The sequence below is a fragment of the Mirounga leonina genome, unplaced genomic scaffold, assembly GCF_011800145.1.
Source record: "Mirounga leonina isolate KUSES-001 unplaced genomic scaffold, KU_Mleo_1.0 Mir_115, whole genome shotgun sequence".
Lineage (NCBI taxonomy): Eukaryota > Metazoa > Chordata > Mammalia > Carnivora > Phocidae > Mirounga > Mirounga leonina.
Genome location: NW_023270268.1, coordinates 62,194,174 through 62,205,500, shown reverse-complemented (window position 1 = coordinate 62,205,500; position 11,327 = coordinate 62,194,174). Strand labels below are relative to the sequence as shown.

Sequence of the window (11,327 nt, the reverse complement as noted above, 5' to 3'; positions counted from 1 at the left end):
GGGCTCCCCGGAGGCCGCGCGCCCCTTGCCTCCCGCCGCGCCCGCCGCGTCCTCACCGCGAGCCGGGGCCGCACCTGTGCCAGCCGCCGCCGCTCGCCCGCTCCCTTCGGCTGTGCCGGCGCCGCTCCGAACCCCACACACATCGCTACACACAGCCCTCTGACGTCACCGAGCCCTCGGCCCGCCCACGTCACTGCGGAGACACACGGCTTCCCGCAGACGCCGCCGCCGTCTCCGGCCGCCCGGGGGAGAGCGAGGGCGGCGGGTAGGGGGAGGGGTGGGGAACGGAGCCAGCGGCGGCACCGCGCGCGCGGCCCCGCTGGCGTCGCTGCCGCCGCCGCCGCCGCCTCTCGGCTCCCAGCCCCTCGGGGACGCGCGCGCCGTCTGGCCTATTGTGGCTCCTTAGGGCTCCCCCCTCGCCCCGTCGCCTCGCGCGCGCCCCTCCCCCCAAGCGCGCGCCCGGCGCTCCTGGCCTCGCGCGCCGTCTGGGCGGCTGGCGCGCGGCGCTGTCTGCGGTGCACCCGGCGCAGACAGGATGTTCCCTCCCCGCCCCACCCCCCACCGCCGCCCTCCCTCCTTCCTTCCTCGAGTCGCCCAGCCGGCTGTCTGGGGCCGCCACCGCCCCGCCCCCGCCCCACCCGCTGCTCTGTGGTGACGGGCCAGACCCCGGGGCGCCCTGGCCGCTCGGCTGCCGCGCGACGGGGAGAGAGGGGGCAGGGCGGCCGCGCGGTGCACTGTGCGCGACCCCAGCAGCCGGCAGGGCCCGCCCGGCAGAGCGCCGCCGCCCGAGGTCAGGCACCGGCGACCTTCCCCCCGCCCCCGCGAGGCCACAGCTGGGCCGCCCCGCCCTGGAGGCAGCCGGGTGGCGGCCGCCCTGCAGCGCCCCCGGTGTGGGCCCTGCTCTCCCGGGCGCGCCGGGGCTGCCCCCCCGCCCCCGCGGGGCCTCCCGCCCGCGGGCCGCCCTGCCAGCTGCCTGCGCTCCGCCCCACCTCGGCGGCCCCCGCCTTGCTCGGGCGGCCTCCGCCCAGACGCCTTCCCCGGCTGACCTCCATCCGCCATCCGGCCAGGCTGGAGAGCTGGCCAAAGTTCCGGCAAAACCGAGAGAAAACATTTTTGTCCCTACTTCTCAGCCTCCCTCCCCCCACCCTCTCTCCCCACTAGGCTTCTCCCTCGGTTCCAAAAAGGAGCTAGAAATTACAGGTTTCTACAGTGTTTACTGAGGGCTTCTTATTATTTGGGTTTTGTTTTAGCGGGGAACACGAAATGAGATGAGGAAAGGTACGACCTAGGAGCTTTCGGCTTTGACCCTCAGGGGCGAGCAGAGTGGTCTTCTCGGTCAGTGTTCCCAGGATAGCCAATTAGCATATTAAACTCTGCCGAGTTGCTCCGTCATATTTCGAAACACCAAGAAATCCCCTTTTCTCCACCCCACCGCAAGATCAGGAACCGAAATAGTCCACCGAGTTACACTGCACAGAATTCAGAAGACTCGAGCTTCGTCTCGGGTTTTTTTTTTCCCCCCCCTTTTCGCCCATTTTTGTCCAATATCTCCTGGTTTGACTGCTTCGAGGTCGCTCCTACGGGGTGCGCATTTGGAGCTAGCCGACTGGGAATAGTCCTGTGCTCACAGATTTTCTTTTTCCCCTCTTTTCCTCCCAGGAGGCCTGCCAAAGGCTCACAAACCTCTCATTCGCCCCACTCCCACGTTCCCGTTCTTACGCCCCCGACGTCGTGCTCCCGGGTCGTGCCCCTTCGCCCACCCCCCACCTTCCCCTCCTTCTTGACTGTCTCCTTTGCGGAACATGAATAATTCCGCAGCACTTCCCATCTGTTATTGCCATAGAGACAGAAGCTCGGCAAAGATAATGATGTTCTGTGCAGAGCCAGTGGGGGGAGAACAGCATCTGTGAGTCTGGGGGATAGATTTTCTAACCGCGAGAATATTTAGCAGGCCCGGCTGCAGACCCAGTGTGGAAGACTGGACAGTCCTGGGACCTGGCATCCGGGCAACTCTTGGCACCTGGCTGGTGTCTCTCGAGAAGAAACAATTTTGGGGAACGAAAATGACAGATTTTTAAAAAAGTGATTCCAAACTGCAATTAATGATAAATGTTTAGTACTCATTTTATCAGCCATAAAAATAATTACTTGCTAGTATGTCCAAAGGCCTAAGGACCAAAATAAACTGGACAGTAAATAGACTTTTGAGAAATCAAACGCATTATCCCCTCTACTGTTCTTTTGATTTGCTTTCCCCAGGAATCTATTTTTTGAGGGAAGGATCTTTTGTGCCTGTTATTTTATGTACAATGGTTTGAGAAATAGTGACAGGCAAATGTAGCTAGAACCAGTCAAGCTTGGAGGGCATTTTTTTTCCTCATTATTCATCAAAGTACAAAACGTACCAAATTAAAATTCACTTTGCCCTCGAATTCCCAACATCTCAGCCTCAAAGGTACAGTTTTGAATACAAGTGAAGCTAAGCAGGGTACATTTACAGAGGTCTCATGCAGATGGGGAGGCTCTTTCTAAGCCAAATTTTTGCAGGCTGACTTAAAGATTTTCAGGAATTATCAGCAAAATTGATTGTATAATAGGAAAAAAAGAACACAGAAGCAAATGATAATGGTTCTCTATCTCAGAATGAAGTGGACACAGAGAATACAATCCGTAGAAAAAATAAGCACTGTAAGGTAATGAATGTTATAATTCCCATATACTGATGGTCTTCATCAGTGTTGAAAAGTCAACTCAAGTATTGGTTAGTAAATAGCTATTAGATAGGTTTCCAGTGGCCTCCTACCTCACCTTGTTGGCTGCCAGCAGGAGCTGAGCAAGACCACTGTGAGAGTGTGTGCCTGTGTGCATTTAAAAATTCCAGGGGAGCCTGGGTAGCTTAGTCATTAAGCAGCTGCCTTTGGCTCAGGTCACAATCCCAGGGTCCTGGGATTGAGCCCCACATCTGGGCTCCCTGCTCCGCGGGAAGCCTGCTTCTCCCTCTCCCACTCCCCCTGCTTGTGTTCCTGCTGTCGCTATCTCTCTCTGTCAAATAAATAAGTAAAATCTTTAAAAAAATAATAATAATAATTCCAAATGATTGGAGGGGAGAGCCTACCCATTGTCTCATCTTCCATTAAGCAGTACAGCTAGAAGATCCAAACTAACTGGTACTAGATGGTCTAGAACTTCTTCATTCGTTATAACTCTCTGGTAATAAGAGAAACCAAGAATTCAAAGGTTATAAATTCAAAGACTAGTTCTGACCTGTGACCTGATAAATGATTTGGGGCAAATGCTTTCCTCTTGTCTCCATTTACCCATCTATTGATAATGACCTGCCAATATTAATTATGAAGAATATGAAAATGAAAAGGATAGAGTAAAGTGCAAACGCTCAATGTAAAGTAATTTTATTTTCATGAAGGAGGGGGAAGAAAGGTCAAATAAATGTTAACAGAGCACACAAACACTGGCTTGTGTTTTTGTTTACACCCCCTTGTGCTCTTTTCCAAGGAAGAAAAACCAGTTGTAGCTTGATGGTTCTAGTGCCCCTCTCCTTGATCTTCAACAAAAAAAACTTGTTTGACATATTTTCTAGCAGCAAATCAGATGCTACAAGGTCCTTCAATTTCACAAAAGAATCTCAACTATTTCCTTTTCCACCTCATTGTTTTCTGTAGCTTTTCATTTATTTCTGCTTGTCTGAATTATGACAATGCTGATGCTCTTTAACTTCCTCACAGCACTCTCTTCTTTTTCCTACCTATCCCTCCTCCCCCCTTCCGTACCTACACTCTCCCACCCCACCCCCTTCACCCCCCAAACCCAGTGCACTTTAAGCCCCATATTAGTTTAATGCTACTGTCCCTGCTGGTGCAGAGTTCTTTCACCTCATTGCCTAGTCTTGCTTCTCTTATCTGCCAAATCAATACTATATCTACAAGATCCTAATCCCTATTTTCATGCCTTAAATAAGATGAGAACTAGATACTTAAAAACTATTAACCTCCTCTTCCCAATAGTTTCATGCAGCACTTTGTTTTCTTTGTGTTTTTTTTTTTTTTTTTCTTTTCAGGCTTTCACTTGGGCTCTGTGAAACTGGAAAGGAAGTATGAGGAAGAAAGCAAAAAGGAATAGCCAGAAAGGATAAAACAGAGAAAGATCATGTTAGAAGTATTTGAATTTTCAGTGTATAAATTGCAACAAACTCTAAAATCAACGTAACAGACACATGAAGTGTATTTCATTGTCAATTCTAGGAATTTCATGAGTGTTTAGAAAGTGTGGCAAAGTTTGACTTACTGCAAATCCGAGACCTTTTCTCTTTTCCAGGAAAAAAAGTCATAATTAGCCCTATGATATTGCCAAGCTATGATTTGAAACCTGCGAGGCAAGAGGTGTTGTGTAATTGTGGTGCTAGACTATAAGTAGCTCAAAATGCTTCACATTTTCCTATGAGATACATACAAGAAATTCCCTTTTCAACAAAAGAGAAGTTGAGGCAGAGTTTAGGTTACAAGCCAAACCACTATGCTGATCAGTGGCAGAACAGGGGTTAGTAGGACATGCATTTGACCCACATCACTGGGGTTTCCATTCTTCATTTCCTCACTCTTCTTGGTGTGAGCACCAAGAATAAGGTGCTCATAAGCTGTAAGGACAGATTCAAATTAGCCAAAAAAAAAAAAAAGCAAATATTGAAATTACAGGTTGGTAGCATTGTACCAAGCTTTGGGGAATATTTATCACAACCCACAGTAATACCCTTACTATGGAGTAATGTTCTCTGATAGTCTACTCTCTATTCTGAATCTTTATATTTCACTACTTTATATTTCACTACTAATGCATGCAACCTACAATTTAGGAAACAATCCATTAAAGAATAATAACCAGTGTTAACATTTATATAGTATTTATTATTGCTAGGCTCTGTTCTAAGCATTTTATGTATAAGTCATTTAATCCTCAAAACAACCCAATGAAAGAGTAGCTATCATTACCCCATCTTACAGATGAAGAAACTGGCACAGAGTTGTGCTCAAGATCATATACATCCTCCCCTTCAAATTGTAAAAAATATTATATACATGATTTTCAAATCTGAGTTCTATGTAAGATCAATCTGGATGTAAGAAACAGGATTAAGTTTTATGTTATATGATCTGACGGTCCCAAAGATTCTATCGCCCCCACTGCCTCTCTGACATAGTGTTTGAGATTCCCATGATATATTATTTTCGTTAAGATCCAGGTTAAACTGCAAATGTATTACATAGAAGGGAATAAACATTATTATTATTTATCTCTATTAGTATATAATTATTAATCTCACAACACTGTCTCAGTTTAGGTAATATTACCCCTACTTATCAGATGAGAAAACTGATATTCTGGGTTTATCTGAAATCTTTGCTCTGCTTTGCTGTCTACATCAGATTCATTGGTCACCTAGCAGAATCCTATTATATTGGTACACAAGATAGGGAAACTTTGATTAGAGGAGGATGTAGAAATACAAGGTATTCATGTATAGCTCAGGGAGGGAAAGCGCAGGTAAAGGACCAAAGCAGGGAGTTCTGGGCCACCAAATGGTAGATTGAGAATTGTAGTGGCTTCCCATAGGGTTGGCTGCCCAGTTCTGTGTCTTTTCCTGGTTCCTGTCCCACTCTCTGAACCACATGGCCACAACAGCAGGGCTTCTGCCGCTACGGTTGACCCTGCCCGCAATCATAGCCAGCTGGACCAGGAATAGACACCTGAGCCAAGTTAGACCACTGAGCACCATCCCAGAAGTGTTTGGAATGAGCACTAAAAAGAGTCTAACCTCAACCTGGCTGGTGTATTGAATGGAGAAAATATAACCTCCAGAACTTTTGGTGGTCATGCTTGCTGTATCGTGGAGTGGAAAAGCAGTGTAAGCCAGTCTGCCGGGAGAAACCAAAATGAAGCAGGTATAAAGAGAAGAGCAGATAGAATGCTGATAAGACTTGAGGTTTAGGCTCCAGTGTGTTCCAATCCTGAGCTGTACTCCTGTCCTTGGATGCTCCTGTGTCTCTGAACTGAATCCCCTTTTACGCTTGAGCTAGTCCCAAGTCCTTGCAACCGAGAGTCAGAAAGAAGTGGAAGGATGGGGTAGTGGCAGAAAGACCTGCCCACGTCAGTTTTACATATCACTGGACTTAGTTTCAATTACCAAATCTCACTAGACTTAGATTCCTCAAGCAAAACCAAAAAACAAAAAATCAACTATTAAAACACTCCATCTGGGACGCCTGGGTGGCTCAGTCGGTTAATTGTCTGCCTTCAGCTCGGGTCATGATCGCAGGATCCTGGGATGGAGCCCCACATCGGGCCACTGGCTCAGCAGGGAGCCTGCTTCTCCCTCTGCCTGCCGCTCCCCCTGCTTGTGTGCTCTCTCTCTCTCTCTCTCTCTCTGACAAATAAATAAATAAAGTCTTTAAAAAATAAAAAATGAATTAAAAAATAAAACGCCTCATCTTTTTTGCCTTTGGCATATAAAATATTTAAAGAATTTCATGCTTCTTTTAAATGTAGGGGTCTTCAGGCCTGTGTTGTCCAATAGAAATCTCTGCAATGATGGATTCATTCTCTATTGACATTGTCCGATAAGAAGCCCATACCTACATGTGGCTGTTGAGTACTTAAAATGTGGCCAATACAACTAAGATACAGAAATTTTTAATTTTATTTTAATAAATTTAAGTTTAAATAGCCACTATATGAGTCTAGTGACTCTCACAATGGACAGCATAGCTCTCTAGTAATTAAAAATAGGTTTTCTGCTGTGATAAAATACAAATAGTACAGTTGGTTTGCAGTGTCAAGATGAGAATCAAAAGAAAACTGGGAGTAGTGCAGAAATACCAGGGAACAACTGTGAAGTGCCTAACTCAGTCATTGTAAACTACATCCCTACCTCCCAATCCATATTGAGCTAGAAAAGGATAATAGGAATTACTTGTAAAACAAATAAAAAGAAAGAAAGGAATAAAAAAGGGAAGAAAAGGGACGCCTGGGTGGCTCAGTCAGTTAAGCATCTGCCTTTGGCTCAGGTCATGATCCCAGGGTCCTGGGATGGCCCTGTGTCAGGCAACTTGATCAGCGAGAGTCTGCTTCTCCCTCTGCCTGCCATTCCCCCTGCTTGTGCTCACTCTCTCTCTCTCTGTCTGACAAATAAATTTAAAAAAAAATCTTTAAAAAAAAAAAAGGAAGAAAGGAGGAAAGCAGAGAGAGGCAAAAACACTTTGAAGACGTAAAATGGCTCTCTGGGGGCACCTGGGTGCCTCAGTTGGTTAAGTGTCTGACTCTTAGTTTTGGCTCAGGTCATGATCTTGCAGTCCTGGGATGGAGCCAGCATTGCAGAGTCTGCTTCAAATTCTTTCTCCCTCTTCCCCTCTCCCTTTTGCCCCTCCCCACTCTCTCTCTCTCTCTCTAATAAATAAAATCTTTAAAAAAATAAAAAACAAACATAAACATATAAAATAAAATAATGTAAAATAAAATAAAATAATTCTCCGGTCAGAAAAAAATTTACCTGATGGCAGGGGTGCTGGGCTGGCTCAGTCAGTAGAGCATGTGATTCTTGATCTTAGGGTTGTGACTTTGAGCCCCACGTTAGGTGCAGAGATTACTTAAAAATAAATCCTAAAAAACAAAACAAAAACTTTACCTGATTGTATTAACAAACCTACAAAATAAATGTATCCCTCAGAAGGCATAACTGGTCAGCAAGATTAGCAAGGCTATCTCAATTGTGGAGATGAATGAATGCATCAGCCTTGAGGCATCCAGAGAGCAAATTGTGTATTTAACCTTCCTTATTCTGAAGCAAACTTCTGATTATACTTGAGCTTCCCAAACCACTGGCATGTGGAGAAGTCCATGTCAATGCAAATGTGCAGTTCCTTTCTAACTATAAACAAATGCATGTCATGCTGACTGTGTGCACCAGATGTTGTGAGTTTGGTTAAAGTGAACCTGCTCACAAACAGATCCAACCTTGTTTGTTGACAAAATCAAGGGCATGAACCTTCAAGACCAAAAACCAGGTTCTAATTAATCCAGATAATGGGGTCTATCCTTGGCGGACAGCCAAATGGCCTCCTCACACAATCTCTGACCTGTCCCAGGGACTTGTCCTCAAAATATTAATTCCTAAAGTTGAATCAGAAGAAACTCTAGAGCTCCTCAGTGGATTCTGGCAGGGGCCAATAAGAACAGGAGAACCAGAGAGGTTAGGAATGGAAGACTGTGAGACACATGAGTTAATTAAAAAGGATGGATAGTAAGAGAAAGCAAGGGCCAGCAGCATTCTTGTTAGGGAAGTACTGGGTTTGAAACAGAGTTCAATTTCTTCTTTAAGATGCATCCAGATCTGGGGTGCGTGGCTGGCTCAATCAGTGGAGCATGCAACTCTTGATCTTGGGGTTGCAGATTTGAGGCCCACATTGGGTGCACAGAGTACTTAAAAATAAAATCTTAAAAACAAAACAAAACAAAAAAGATGCATCCAGATCTGACTTACTGAAACAAAGAGTAGCATAACCATTTTTTATAGGAAAATTTTGTTAAATAGACAATTTTTACTTTTTATTTCCTCCCACCCAAAAAGTACCCATTAAGTCCCCAAAGCAATTTTTCTCAAAGTGGGGTTTACCAAGCACCTGCACCAGAGTCATCTGAGGAACTTGTTAAAGATCTAGACTCTTGGGCCCCAGAACTACCGAATTAGAATCTCAGGGCTTGGAGTGTGGGAATCTGCATTTTCAACAAACGTCCAGGCATGTCTCTGCCCTCTCAAGTCTGAGAAGCTCTACACCAAGGAAAGTATCCAGAAAAGGCAGAGGGGAGAATTCTTCTACTTGAACCAGTCTGGCAGCAGAACCACTCAGACCAGGCACTGTGGCCCATAGAGCTGAATACCAACGCAGCATTTCCAGAGACAACAGCCAGACTCACTTTCCAGACTCTGTCAGCTGTACCCCCACACTGAGGGCAGTTTGGCTTCTGTTTTTTGTTTTACTCTTTTACAGAACTTGCAAAATTAAGTGAAAAAGAGCACCTGGAATTTTATCTTTTTCATTCCCTTGGATGCTAGCCTCCCTAGCAGCAGTCAAGCTGCCCTCACCTTTCCTTGAAGTAAGAAAATTCTAGAGATGTGACTATTTCCCAAAACATAACATTAAAAGTCTTTCGTCACAGTTTCACAGAAAAACAAGAAGGAGAGCCAAGTGGTAAGGCTCAACCATTTTTGTGAGCTGATTGCAGAAGTAAAACTTGTATTTCTTTTATGTCTATCCACATGGAAAGAAGGGGTATTATATTCTTGGTGTTCAGTAAGAGATGAACATATGGTAAAATATGGCAGGATAGGTAACAAAATTAAAAGTTTTCAGATCCTTTGACTTAGTTACTCTTCTAGAAATTTATCCTAACAGAGTTAATGGACAAGTGCAAAAAGATATAAAACAAGGGTGTATGTCAGTGTTGTTTACAATAAAGAAAGGTTGGAAACTTCTGATATGAAACACATCAACCATGATGCCAGCAACCCCTCCATCCTCTTAACAGAACCCACCCTGCTCAGTCTTTTGCTATGACCTGGACTATTCCTTGAGCAAAGGGCGGTCACTGAATGGATCAGGAGTGGGGCCTGAATTATAGGCTGGCCAATAACTTAGACTTAGCCTGACCCAAAAGTCCTGGCCCAGAGGGGTTGACACTAATTAATTAGGCCAATTAGACTTTCTCCTTTTACAGTTTCAGAGAAAAATACAGAACTAGCAATTGGAATCGACAAACACATTTTTCTTTATAAATAAATTATAAAGTTATATATTAAAACGTCAGGCAAGAAAATGATTACTTGAAAATATGCCCAATGTAAGTATAGAAGTTATTTTCTTAAGAAAATATTAACAACACTGTTGTTTTATCCATTAATGTCTCAACCATTTACCAGTTAAATTAGTTACAGTAGGTGGTCAGCATATTCTTTCAACTGACAGCATAGGAAATAAGTGTTGATACTAAAGTCTTATATTCACAAAGTTAAATATCTTGGATTTTGAAGCTCGCTAGAATTGGCCTCTGTGGGATATGAATATTGGCTCTGTTACCAAAATCAGAGACTGGATTTCTAATGAATAGGTTTTTTTTACACAGGTAATATAGATTTTAAAGAAACCACAGGGGCTCATTAAAGGTTAATATAAATGTGAAATTACTACCCTGAAGTTCCACTAGCCACTTTGTTGATTTTTAAATAAATCAGCTTGTCAAATAAAGCTCTATATAATATTTTCCTCTTGTGCTCTAGCCACTTTCTTCTGCATGGACAAGTGCCAGGCAGTCAGTATGTTTTACACATTTAAAAATAGATAAAATAAACATGGCATTACCATGATTTTAGGCAAAGGGAGAACAACTTGCCAATAAACGTTACAAAATTATTCCATTGTAAGCAATCATCCATACTGGAACTTCTAAGGTCCTCCACGAAATACATGCTGCAGGGATCGTGGTGGGCCATAGTAATTCCCACAGGCCTCTAGGACCTACCAACCCCACTCCTGCTCAGATGTTCTATTGAGACCCATACCTAAACTGGAAGATCTTCTGGTGTCACCTATCCACGTTTGTCTCTTTGATGCCAAACACCTGCTCCATTGATTATTTGCATATCAAAATGTCAGAAATATGCATCTACTGTGAAACAGCTGTATCCAATTTCTGCCATGAAGGATATAACCTCTCTATTCTTTAATTCAAGGAATGCTATTCATCAAACATTTCCTGGAGGACTGGAAGGCTGTCCATTCCTCTAGGCATGTTATATTTTCCCTCCTTAGACTTTTTCTTGGGATCAAATCAAACATCAATGTTCATACTTAAAACAAGGAGAGTTCCCTTCCTTAGCCAAATTTGGTGTTATGCTCTTCGTTGGTGTAATGGATATTCGAAGAAAGAGCCACCTGTCTTTCATTGGTTGAGGATGACGTGGGGTTTCCCTCATGAGGACCCGTGAGAGGTCTTTCCATTGGGCCTCAACTGCTTTACTTCTGTCTTACAAATACTAAAAAGGTTGTTATTAACCACATTTCCCCCCAACTAGTTACAAGCTCAGAATCAGATTTGTAGACCACATCCAGTCACAGTCGTGTGCTGGCTCTACACCAGGTTTGATTATATTTCTCACCTTAAATTTCTCATCGCTCTCATTTCATCCGTGAGACAAGGAGGGAGGGGGAGAGAGAAGTTGGAAGTAAGAGAAAGAGAAACTGGAAGTTCTGGTTAACTCATGC

At 44.5% G+C, this 11,327-nt stretch overlaps 1 protein-coding gene across 2 annotated transcripts in view; it reads right to left on the bottom strand.

Annotated features, from left to right (window-relative positions):
- The window catches only part of SKIL (SKI like proto-oncogene), a 30,107-nt gene extending 29,900 nt beyond the window's left edge, over positions 1 to 207 (bottom strand). The window contains exon 1 of one of the 2 annotated variants that reach the window (XM_034998801.1): positions 57 to 207. The gene's annotated coding sequence lies outside the window, so the exon portion shown is untranslated. The remainder of the gene's footprint in view (positions 1 to 56) is intronic. The other variant, XM_034998805.1, reaches the window with a different exon arrangement.
- Between the last annotated feature and the right edge of the window lie 11,120 nt (positions 208 to 11,327).